Source organism: Oncorhynchus tshawytscha, linkage group LG25, assembly GCF_018296145.1.
Source record: "Oncorhynchus tshawytscha isolate Ot180627B linkage group LG25, Otsh_v2.0, whole genome shotgun sequence".
Lineage (NCBI taxonomy): Eukaryota > Metazoa > Chordata > Actinopteri > Salmoniformes > Salmonidae > Oncorhynchus > Oncorhynchus tshawytscha.
In genome coordinates, this window is record NC_056453.1 from 20426712 (window position 1) to 20440136 (window position 13425).

A 13425-nucleotide genomic window follows, 5' to 3' on the forward strand; every position below is an offset into this window, starting at 1 on the left:
AATGGTCTTGATATGTTCTTCAAAACAGAGATCAGGGTCCAGAGTAACGCCGAGGTCCTTCACAGTTTTATTTGAGACGACTGTACAACCATTAAGATTAATTGTCAGATTCAACAGAAGATCTCTTTGTTTCTTGGGACCTAGAACAAGCATCTCTGTTTTGTCCGAGTTTAAAAGTAGAAAGTTTGCAGCCATCCACTTCCTTATGTCTGAAACACATGCTTCTAGCAAGGGCAATTTTGGGGCTTCACCATGTTTCATTGAAATGTACAGCTGTGTGTCATCCGCATAGCAGTGAAAGTTAACATTATGTTTTCGAATAACATCCCCAAGAGGTAAAATATATAGTGAAAACAATAGTGGTCCTAAAACGGAACCTTGAGGAACACCGAAATGTACAGTTGATTTGTCAGAGGACAAACCATTCACAGAGACAAACTGATATCTTTCCGACAGATAAGATCTAAACCAGGCCAGAACTTGTCCATGTAGACCAATTTGGGTTTCCAATCTCTCCAAAAGAATGTGGTGATCGATGGTGTCAAAAGCAGCACTAAGGTCTAGGAGCACGAGGACAGATGCACAGCCTCGGTCCGATGCCATTAAAATGTCATTTAACACCTTCACAAGTGCCGTCTCAGTGCTATGATGGGGTCTAAAACCAGCCTGAAGCATTTCGTATACATTGTTTGTCTTCAGGAAGGCAATGAGTTGCTGCGCAACAGCCTTTTCTAACATTTTTGAGAGGAATGGAAGATTCGATATAGGCTGATAGTTTTTTATATTTTCTGGGTCAAGGTTTGGCTTTTTCAAGAGAGGCTTTATTACTGCCACTTTTAGTGAGTTTGGTACACATCCGGTGGATAGAGAGCCATTTATTATGTTCAACATAGGAGGGCCAAGCACAGGAAGCAGCTCTTTCAGTAGTTTAGTTGGAATAGGGTCCAGTATGCAGCTTGAAGGTTTAGAGGCCATGATCATTGTGTCAAGAGATATAGTACTAAAACACTTGAGCGTCTCTCTTGATCCTAGGTCCTGGCAGAGTTGTGCAGACTCAGGACAACTGAGGTTTGGAGGAATACGCAGATTTAAAGAGGAGTCCGTAATTTGCTTTCTAATAATCATACTATTTTCCTCAAAGAAGTTCATGAATTTATCACTGCTAAAGTGAAAGTCATCCTCTCTTGGGGAATGCTGCTTTTTAGTTAGCTTTGCGACAGTATCAAAAAGGAATTTCGGATTGTTCTTATTTTCCTCAATTAAGTTAGAAAAATAGGATGATCGAGCAGCAGTAAGGGCTCTTCGGTACTGCACGGTACTGTCTTTCCAAGCTAGTCGGAAGACTTCCAGTTTGGTGTGGCGCCATTTCCGTTCCAATTTTCTGGAAGCTTACTTCAGAGCTCGGGTATTTTCTGTGTACCAGGGAGCTAGTTTCTTATGAGAAATGTTTTTAGTTCATGAGGAAAGAAAATGATGTGGATATATTGAAGCAACATCTCAAGACATCAGTCAGGAAGTTAAAGCTTTGTCGCAAATGGGTCTTCCAAATGGACAATGACCACAAGCATACTTCCAAAGTTGTGGCAAAATGGCTTATGGACAACAAAGTCAAGGTATTGGAGTGGCCATCACAAAGCCCTGGCCTCAATCCTATAGCAAATGTGTGCGCAGAACTGAAAAGGCATGTGCGAGCAAGGAGGCCTACAAACCTGACTATGGATATGGAAGACGTGCTGCACCATAAGCTGGGCCATCTCCTTGGCTGAAAGTAACTTAGGAAGAGGGATGAAATGGGCGGCCTTGGAGATGGTGGTGTTGCCATCTGACGAAGCCCAGTGACAAAATCCAGATAAATATGGGACAGGAAGTGGTTGTAGGAGGCCAGAAGGAGCTTTCCACGCAAAATACATGGATTTTTTCAGGGGACATTTCAGGGGCGTTCTCCAATGCTGGAAATGGGGCCAGGAGTGAAAAAGTTTGGGAACCCCTGCTGTAATCTGTCTATCCGTCCATCCTTACCTTGTCGTCTCTCTCTCTCTCTCTCTCTCTCTCTCTCTCTCTCTCTCTCTCCAAACCTGTCTGTGACTCCATCCCCCTTGTCACCTATCTGTCTTCCCCACAACTTCATTCCTCTGTTCTCCCTTGATCATAATCCCTTGCTTCCATAACCCTGTCATTCCGCTGCCTCTCTCTCTCTCTCCTCCAAACCTGTCTGTGACTCCATCCCCTTGTCACCTATCTGTCTTCCCCACAACTTCATTCCTCTGTTCTCCTTTGTTCATAATCCCTTGCTTCCATAACCCTGTCATTCCGCTGCCTCTCTCTCTCTCTCCCTCCAAACCTGTCTGTGACTCCATTCCCCTTGTCACCTATCTGTCTTCCCCACAACTTCATTCCTCTGTTCTCCTTTGTTCATAATCCCTTGCTTCCATAACCCTGTCATTCCGCTGCCTCTCTCTCTCGCTTTCCCCATTGGCCCAGTATCTCTCTCTCTTTCACTTTCAAGTCTCCAGTCCTATTTTCTTCTGCTTTTCCTCCCCCACTCTCATGTTGTACTTACTATACAACCCCTGTTGTCCCCTATTCCCTCCTCTCTCTCTCTCTCTCTCTCTCTCACTGACCAAGAAAGACCATTCAAAGGAAGAGGTAAACATACACACACAGTCACTGAACTGCTTTGGTGGAAGTGAAAGTGTTGTGAAAGGAGAGGAGAGGGAGGATGGTGAAAGGGAAAGTAAAGGAGAGTAAAGAAGAGTAGAGCAACGGTTGAGGGAGAGCAAAAACCCTTGTCAATCTGTACCTGTTTATAATTTCAAACCATTTAGGTTTTCTATAATCCACACGGGGAGAAATTGTTCTAATCTGAGCTGGCGTCAGTGTGTGTGCAAATATGCAGAGAGGAACACCAGTGCATCAGCTGCCGTCCAGGCTCTTGTCGTTGGATTCCAGCTGCTGTGGTTTTGACTGACAGGCAGAGGGTATCGTTGTGGTCTCAGCACAGGTTAGAATTGGAAACAAACCAAACACAAGGAGGATTTCAGACAGGTTTGCCAGGTCTAGCTAAAATGTATAGTTCAATGACCTCTGAAAACCCGCCCACAAGGGCTGAAAACTATCCCCAAAAAGGTTTCACAGCAAGAGAAGAGTTGCCACATTTATCCAAAAACCCTTTTTCCATAACTTTATTGAGAAAATTAAGAACGAATATTGACGTCATTCTTAAAAAGGTAGGCTAAGAAGCACAATTCTGTTTTCCATCAAAATAATAATTATTGCGAGTTTAAGAATGTCGCAAGAGAAAAGATAAATCACTCCTATTAAACTCTCCAGACCATTTCTTGGACCCACTGTGACTATTAAAACCTATTAAAACCTACCCTAACCAGAAACCATGGATAATGGCAGTATTCACGCAAAACTGAAAGCGTGAAACACTGCATTTAACCATGGCAAGGTGACTGGGAATATGGCAGAATACAAACAGTGTATTTATTCCCTCCGTAAGGCAATCAAACAGGCAAAACGTCAGTACAGAGACAAAGTGGAGTCGAAATTCAACGGCTCAGACACGAGACGTATGTGGCAGGGTCTACAGACAATCACAGACTACAAAAGGAAAACCAGTCACGTCACGGACACTGATGTCTTGCTTCTGGACAAGCTAAACACCTTCTTTGCCCGCTTTGAGGATAACACAGTGCCACCAACACGGCCCACTACCAAGGACTGTGGGCTCTCCTTCTCCGTGCCCGACGTGAGTAAGACATTTAAGCGTGTTAACCCTCGCAAGGCTGCCAGCCCAAACAGCATCCTTCGCCGCATCCTCAGAGCATCCACAGACCAGCTGGCTGGTGTGTTTACAGACATATTCAATATCTCCCTATCCCAGTCTGCTGTCCCCACATGCTTCAAGTTGGCCACCATTGTTCCTGTACCCAAGAAAGCAAAGGTAACTGAAATGAATGACTATCGCCCCGTAGCACTCACTTCTGTCATCATGAAGTACTTTGAGAGACTAGTCAAGGATCGTATCACCTCTACCTTACCTGTCACCCTGGACCCACTTCAATTTGCTTACCGCGCCAATCGATCCACAGACAATGCAATCGCCATCGCACGGCACACTGCCCTATCCCATCTGGACAAAAGGAATACCTATGTAAGAATGCTGTTCATTGATTATAGCTCAGCATTCAACACCATAGTACCTTCAAAGCCCTGGGTCTGAACCCTGCCTTGTGCAACTGGGTCCTGGACTTCCTGACGGACCGCCCCCAGGTAGTGAAGATAGAAAACAACACCTCCACCTTGATGATTCTCAACACTGGGGACCCACAGGGGTGTGTGCTCAGCCCCTCCTGTACTCCCTGTTCATCCATGACTGCGTGGCCACGCACACCTTCAACTCAATCATCAAGTTTGCAGACGACACAACAGTAGTAGGCTTGATTACCAACAATGACGAGACAGCCTACAGGGAGGAGGTGAGGGCTCTGGGCTCATGCTGGTCATTTATGAACATTTGAACATCTTGGCCATGTTCTGTTATAATCTCCACCCGGCACAGCCAGAAGAGGACTGGCCACCCCACATAGCCTGGTTCCTCTCTAGGTTTCTTCCTAGGTTTTGGCCTTTCTAGGGAGTTTTTCCTAGCCACCGTGCTTCTACACCTGCATTGCTTGCTGTTTGGGGTTTTAGGCTGGGTTTCTGTACAGCCCTTTGAGATATCAGCTGATGTACGAAGGGCTATATAAATAAATTTGATTTGATTTGATCTGGGAATATAACCTCTCACTCAATGTCAACAAAACCAAGGAGATGATCGTGGACTTCAGGAAACAGCAGAGGGAGCACCTCCCTATCCAAAATCGACAGGACCACTGTGGAGAAGGTGGGAAGCTTTAAGGTCCTTGGCGTACACATCACTGACAAACTGAAATGGTCCACCCACACAGACAGTGTAGTGACGAAGGCGCAACAGTGCCTCTTCACACTCAGGAGGCGGAAGAAATTTGGCTTGGCACCGAAAACCCGCACAAACTTTTACAAATGCACAATTGAGTGCATCCTATCAGGCTGTATCACCGCCTGGTACGGCACCTGCACCGTCCACAACCGCAGGGCTCTCCAGAGAGTGGTGCGGTCTGCCCAACACATCACCGGGGGCAAACTACTTGCCCTCCAGGACATCTACACCACCCGATGTCAGAGGCCAAGATAGTCAAGGACAACCACCACCCGAGCCACTGCCTGTTCAACACGTTATCATCAAGAAGGCGAGGTCAGTACAGGTGCATCAAAGCATGGAACAAGAGACTAAAAAACAGCTTCTATCTCAAGGCCATCAGACTGTTAAACAGCAATCACTAGCACATTAGAGGCTGCTGCCTATATTGAAATCACTGGCCACTTTAATAAATGGAACACTAAGCACTTTAATCATGTGTAACGGTCTTCCTGTTGTGAAGGAGAAGCGGACCAAAATGCGGCGTGATTATACTGATTCATGTTTAATAACAAAAAGGAATAAACATGAACACTACAAAAAAACAAAGAATGTGGAAAACCAAAACAGTCCTATCTGGTGCAAACACAGAGACAGGAACAATCACCCACAAACACACAGTGAAACCCAGGCTACCTAAATATGGTTCCCAATCAGAGACAATGACTAACACCTGCCTCTGATTGAGAACCATATCAGGCCAGACATAGAAATAGACAAACAAGACATCCAACATAGAATGCCCAACCAGATCACACCCTGACCAACCAAAACATAGAAACATACAAAGCAAACTATGGTCAGGGTGTGACACATGTTTACATATTTTGCATTACTCTTCTCATATGTACAGTTGAAGTCGGAAGTTCACATACACTTAGGTTAGAGTCTTTAAAACTAGTTTTTCAACCACTCCATAAACTAACTGACCTAAGACAGGGAATTTTTACTAGGATTAAATGTCAGGAATTGTGAAAAACTGAGTTGAAATGTATTTGGCTAAGGTGTATGTAAACTTCCAACTTCAACTGTACATACTGTATTCTATTCTACTGTATATCAGTCTATGTCGCTCGGACATTGCTCGTCCATATATTTATATATTCTTAATTCCATTCCTTTACTTAGATTTGTGTGTATTGGGTATATGTTATGAAATTGTTAGATATTACTTGTTAGATCAGGTCTGGGCAACTCCAGTCCTCGGGAGCCTGATTGGTGTCACACTTTTTCCCCATCCCCAGCAAACACACCTGATTTAAACTAATTGCATTTTTGACTGAAGATCATGATTAGTTGATTATTGGAGCCAGGTGTGTTAGCTGGGTCTGGGACAAAAGTCTGACACCAATCAGGCCCCCGAGGACTGGAGTTGCCCAGGCCTGTGTTAGATATTACTGCACTGTCAGAGCTAGAAACACAAGCATTTCACTACACCCGCAATAACATCTGCTAACCAAGTATATGTGACCAATCAAATTTGATTTGATTTGATATACCACAAATAACAGCCCTTAGCCGTGGGAAATTGTCCATATACCACACACCCCTGAGGTGCCTTATTGCTATTATAAACTGGTTACCAACATAATTAGAACAGTAAAAACTATTTGTCATTCCTGTGATACATGTCTGATATACCATGGCTTTCAACCAAACAGCATTCAGGGCTCAAACCACCCCGTTTGTATTTAAGAATTAAGGCCCAAGGGTGGGGTATATGGCCAATATACCACGGCGAAGGGCTGTTCTTAGGCACAACAGTGTATACAGAGTGTATTCCCGTGTTATATGGCCTCATAATCAGCATTATGGGCTTGAACCACCCAGTTTATCATTTTAAATAAGTTGTGTTTGCGCAAGTGCATAACTATAGATAAATCCGACAGGAGAGTTTGAGTGATGAAAGTTGGACAGAGGATCTCGAAATCTCTGTGCAAGAACTTCCAAAAACGAATGTGTTGTTATTATGTGCCAGATGTTGAGGCTACAAACCGTTATAAATGGCCTATTTGCGAGATGTACTTGTTATTTCAATAGGCATAGGATACTGACTAAAATCTGGGTTTATAATTGCAATTCAACTTTGCCATGGTTTGCTGAGCTAGATGCAGGTAGCCTATAGGCCCTGATATGCCAACATGTCAACATCTAATTTCAGGGAAAGGTCCACAAGGAAACTGACATTACATGTGGAGAATGATTCATTTGCGATAGAGAGATGACCATGTTAACAATTGATAACTTCCAATTTAATGAACTAAACATGGCCTTTAATACTTTAATAATAACACAAGGCTACAACAACAGTTACAGGCTTTTTGTTAAATCCGTTTGCCAGCTCCAGTGGCACAAATTGATTTGCAATGTCTCCAGTGGTATTATAATTTCAATATATGTATTGTATCAAATGGTTCACTACACTTGATGGCCAACAGATGCCAATGTAGCCTATTATTCTCCACATTTAATGTCATTTTCATTGTGGACTTTTCCCCCATGACACAAGCACTTAATAAAGGAGTTCCATAACTTCAATTTCAAATGTCCACTCGCGCAGTGCTCCAGACCCTAGAACTGAGCACGAGTCAAACCCCTTAGCGCGATGCTGTTATCCATAAGAAAAGTTGACATTAGAATGCAGTTTACTTTAAATCACCTCTGCGCGAATTTTACTAAAGAGCTCTAGTGCGCCTAAATTCGTTTTCCAATGCTTTGTTGACGTTATTCCAGTTCTAGCGCGTTAATATGTTTTATGGGAAAGGGTGTCTCCATAATGAACAATCTAAACAGCCTACCAACAACTGGTAAAAAGTTGTCACGATGTGCGTATGTGCTGCTCTGTCACCGTGACTCAACTGCCCTTGGTGCAGCACTCTTATCAACCAGTGCTCTCAACGCGCACACACCCCTCCGGCCCTCCCCCCTCTCTCATTCAATCAGAACAACAGCCTGCTCACTGCCTGATAGTCAGAAGCACCAGGTCACAGTGAAATATATATATTTAAGATAAATGCCATTGCGGCCGCGGTGCAATTTAGAAGTAGCTCAAAAAACCCGACACCCCCGATCAATGCATTTTCACCCGTTACATCGTTTGCGAAGTAGCCCAATTAGTAGAACAAACATGAACATGGCAACACTGATTTCAGAGTTCGACCTCTGGATTTAATCACACACACACACACGCAAGCGCACACAATCATGCACTCACTCATACACACACACACTTTGTCTCTCTGCTCTTTTCTAAGGATTTCACCCTCCAGATGTTTGCTTTATCCTTTCTTCCCAAGATCACTACTTTGTTGTTTCTGTCTATCCCTCCATCCTTGCTCTCTCTCACTCTCTCCAAACCTGTCTGTCAGCCATCCTCTACTTGCATGGCTGCTGGACGATGGTGGACATGCTGAGGAAATTGTTCAGTGGACAGGTGGGTGGTCTTTTTATCCAGTCATACAGGAGTAACAATGGCCTAGTGCACTGATTTGGTAAATATAGAACTGATATACATATATATATATATCCCCGTGCTTCATGGTTGGGATGGTATTCATCTGCTTTTTCGTCCAAACATAACGATGGTCAAACAGTTCTATTTTTGTTTCATCAGGCCAGAGGACATTTGTCCCCATGTGCAGTTGCAAACCGTAGTCTGGCTTTTTATGGCGGTTTTGGAGCAGTGGCTTCTTCCATGCTGAGCGGCCTTTCAGGTTATGTCGATATAGGACTTGTTTTACTATGGCTATAGATACTTTTGTACCTGTTTCCTCCAGCATCTTCACAAGGTCCTTTGCTGTTGTTCTGGGATTGATTCGCACTTTTCGCACCAAAGTACGGAGACAGAACGTGTCTCCTTCCTGACCAGTATGACGGCTGCGTGGTCCCATGGTGTTTATACTTGCATACTATTGTTTGTACAGATGAATGTGGTACCTTCAGGCGTTTGGAAATTGCTCCCAAGGATGAACCAGACAAAGAGGCACTGAGTTTGCAAAATTAATTACTTAAAAATCATACAATGTGATTATCTGGATTTTTGTTTTAGATTCCGTCTCTCACAGTTGAAGTGTACCTATGATAAAAATTACAGACCTCTACATGCTTTGTAAGTATGAAAACCTGCAAAATCTGCAGTGTATCAAATACTTGTTCTCCACTGTGTGTGTGTATATATATATATATATATATATATAATACTTAAAAAAATATTTTATACATATATATATTTTTGTGTGATTTATCAGGGGGTTCTGCAGCACCCTCAGGATCCCTACCTCACGTATGCATATTTGCATATTTGTCGCCTACAATGCCTTCAAAAAGTATTCCCACTCCTTGACTTTTTACACATTTTGTTGTGTTGCAGCCTTCATTTAAAATGGATTAAATTGAGATTTTGTTTCACTGGCCTACACACAATACCCCACATAATGTCAAAGTGGAATTATGTTTTTCTACATTTTTACAAATGAATTAAAAATGGAAATGTCTTGAGTTAATAAGTATTCAACCCCTTTGTCATTGGAAGCCGAAATAAGTTCAGGAGAAAAAATGTGCTTAACAAGTCACATAATACATGGCATGGACTCACTCTGTGCTATAATAGTGTTTAACATTATTTTATGACTATCTCATCTCTGTACCCCACATAAAATGATCTGTAATGTCCCTCAGTCGAGCAGTGCATCTCCAACCCAGATTCAACCACAAAGACCAGGGAGGTTTTCCAATGCCTATCAAAGAAGGGCACCTATTAGTAGATGGGTAAAAAAAAATAAAAGCAGACAGTTAATATCCCTTTGAGCATGGTGAAGTTATCAATTACACTCTGGACAGTGTATCAATACACCCAATCACTACAAAGATACAGGCATCCTTCCTAACTCAGTTTCCGAAGAGGAAAGTAAACACCAAGGGATTTAGTTACAGAGTTTAATGGCTTTGATAGGTGAAGGCTGGGGATGGATCAACAACATTGTAGTTACTCCACAATACTAACCCAATTGACAGAGTGAAAAGACAGAAGTCTGTACAAAATAAAAATATTCCAAAACATGCATCCTGTTTGCAAAAAGGCATTAAAGTAAAACACCCAAAAAATGTGGCGAAGAAATGTACTTTATGTCCTGAATACAAAGTATTATATTTGGGGCAAATCCAACACAAAATATAAATGAGTACCACTCTTTATATTTGTCACGCCTTGACCGTAGAGAGCTTTTTATGTCTCTAATTTTGGGTTGGTCAGGGTGTGATTTGGGTGGGTGTTCTTTTTCTATGTGTTTGTATTTCTTTGTTTTGGCCGGGTATGGTTCTCAATCAGGGACAGCTGTCGATCATTGTCTCTGATTGAGAACCATACTTAGGTAGCTTTTCCCCACAGGGTTTTTGTGGTTAGTTGTTTTCTGTTTTGTGTCTTTCTGCACCTGACAGGACTGTTTCGGTTTTTGTTCATTCTCTTTGTTATTTTTGTTATTTCAGTGTTCAGTTAATAAAGATCATGAACACGTACCACACTGCACCTTGGTCCTCTCCTTCCAACAGCCGTTACAATATTTTCAAGCATGGTGGTGGCTGCATCATGTTATGGGTATTTTTGCCATCGGCAAGGACTAGGGAGTTTTTTTGATAAAAATAAATTAAATACAGCTAACCACAGTCAAAATCCTAGAGGAAAACCTGGTTCAGTCTGCTTTCCAACAGACACTGGGAGACAAATTCACCTTTCAGTAGGACAAAAACCTGAAACACAAGGTCAAATATACACTGGAGTTGCTTACCAAGATGACGTTGAATACTCCTTGGTGGCCTAGTTACAGACTTAAATCATCTTGAAAATCTATGGCAGGACATGAAAATGCCTGTTTAGCAATGATCAACAACCAACTTGACAAAGCTTGAAGAATTTAAAAAAGAACAACGTGCAAAGAAAGCAATTAGAGACTTAGAGACCCAGAAAGACTCACAGATGTAATCACTGTCAGAGGGGATTCTAACATGTATTGACTTAAGGGTGTGAGTACTTATGTAAATGAGATGTTTCTGTATTTAATTTTCAATAAATTTGCCACAATTTAACAAAAACATGTTTTCACTTTATTATGGGGTATTGTGTGTAGATGGGTGAGAGAGAAAACTATATTTAATCAGTTTAGTATTCAGGCTGTAACACAACAAAATGTGGAGTTAGTCAAGGGGAATGAATACTTTCTGAAGGCCCTGTATCTGTCTTTCCTACAGCTTCATTCCTCTGTTCTCCTTTGTTCATAATCCCTTGCTTCCATAACCCTGTCATTCCGCTGCCTCTCTCTCTCGCTTTCCCCATTGGCCCAGTATCTCTCTCTCTTTCACTTTCAAGTCTCCAGTCCTATTTTCTTCTGCTTTTCCTCCCCCACTCTCATGTTGTACTTACTATACAACCCCTGTTGTCCCCTATTCCCTCCTCTCTCTCTCTCTCTCTCTCTCTCTCTCTCTTTACTGACCAAGAAAGACCATTCAAAGGAAGAGGTAAACATACACACACAGTCACTGAACTGCTTTGGTGGAAGTGAAAGTGTTGTGAAAGGAGAGGAGAGGGAGGATGGTGAAAGGGAAAGTAAAGGAGAGTAAAGAAGAGTAGAGCAACGGTTGAGGGAGAGCAAAAACCCTTGTCAATCTGTACCTGTTTATAATTTCAAACCATTTAGGTTTTCTATAATCCACACTGGGAGAAATTGTTCTAATCTGAGCTGGCGTCAGTGTGTGTGCAGATATCCTGAGAGGAACACCAGTGCATCAGCTGCCGTCCAGGCTCTTGTCGTTGGATTCCAGCTGCTGTGGTTTTGGCTGACAGGCAGAGGGTATCGTTGTGGTCTCGCTCCAGGATGGAATTGGAAACAAACCAAACACAAGGAGGATTCCAGATTTGGAACTCTGGACTTAATCTGGCAGACTCTCTCTCTCTCTACACACACACACACACACACACACACACACACACACACACACACACACACACACACACACACACACACACACACACACACACACACACACACACACACACACACACACACACACACACACACACACACACACACACACACACACACACACACACAGAGAGAGAGACACGCATACGAACACACTCACCCTCACATGCACACACTCATTCATGGGAGAGGGTGGAAAGAAATCGAATGAGTGTAGGACAAATGAGAAGCAGACTGAGAGATAACAAAAGCTCCCGCAACTAAACAACAGGACGGATGAAAACAGGTGTTTGCTGTCCACTGTCTGACTTATAGCTACATACCTTTAGACAGAGCAGAACAAACACACACACACTTACATGCAGTACTTACTTAAAAACAGGGTAATTTGTGACAGAAAGTATAGAACATCTCAGTTGTGCTCTCTTTTTATGTCTTCTACTACCCTCCTTCCTTCTCAGGGGATGATGTGAGCAGCAGCTGTATAGGATTGCCTACCCTCCCTCAATCTCCCTCCCTTCTCGCTCTCTCTCTCTCTCTCTCTCTACTCTCACAATGTCTTGCTCTTCCTCTATCTCTCTCTCCCTCTCTCTTCCTCTCTCTCGTTCATTGTGTTGAGCAGAGGGGATTGAATTTGGCTCCTGAACTGTTACGTTTTCACGGAGCTCAGAGCGAGTCGCATTCAACAGTACACACACACTCTCACACACACACTCTCACACACATCCACCCACTTGCACACACACACGCGCGCACACAGGCAGGATTGTCAGCAAGCGCAGCGCGGTGCTCTTTGGGATTGCAACCACAAGTGGACTGGTCTGGTCTGGACCTCCAAGCCACCCTCAAACACTGAGCTAGGAGGAGGAACAGGGAAACACTGCTTTAACGAGAGGAGAGGTCGCCTGTGGTGGACAAAGCTGCTACAAAACTACTTGGAGAATGGAAAAAACATAAGGAAAAATACAAACTCCTTTACCCTATAGAGAAAAATGCTGAGTAAAGTTTGTGGTTGATTGTTCATGGAATATACCCTGGTATATTGAAACTGCTGCTTTCTCTAAAGGCAATTTCAAAAGACAAAGGTAAGACAAACCTACTACGATGGTTCAGAGGATTTTAGTCCAGAGCATCAGATATTTGAGCTATTTTGCACTGTTCTGAGTAACCTGTATGCTTGTACCAAAACAAAAATGTAAAATCTACAAACACTTTCTGTCTGTTCCCATTATTCATACATCGCATATGTGAGTGATTGAACTGTGGGTGAACCTTTCAATTACGGAACGTCAGTTAGTATTCGTCTGTTTGGGAGACAGGAACCACATACTTTAGATTTTTGGACTTTAGATTTTTCTTTGTTGTTTCTCCCCAAACGTGTTGGTCTGTCTCTGACTACAAGCCCTGCTCTGAGACTCTGATCTCTGGTCTGACCCACCATAGAGA

General features: G+C 42.9%; 1 protein-coding gene across 1 annotated transcript in view; it reads left to right on the forward strand.

The window, feature by feature from the left end:
* The first annotated feature begins 12189 nt into the window (after positions 1–12189).
* The window catches only part of LOC112224785 (protein shisa-9), a 49468-nt gene continuing 48232 nt past the window's right edge, over positions 12190–13425 (forward strand). Inside the window, exon 1 of the mRNA XM_042306106.1 lies at positions 12190–13425. This exon is cut by the window's right edge and continues 660 nt beyond it. The gene's annotated coding sequence lies outside the window, so the exon portion shown is untranslated.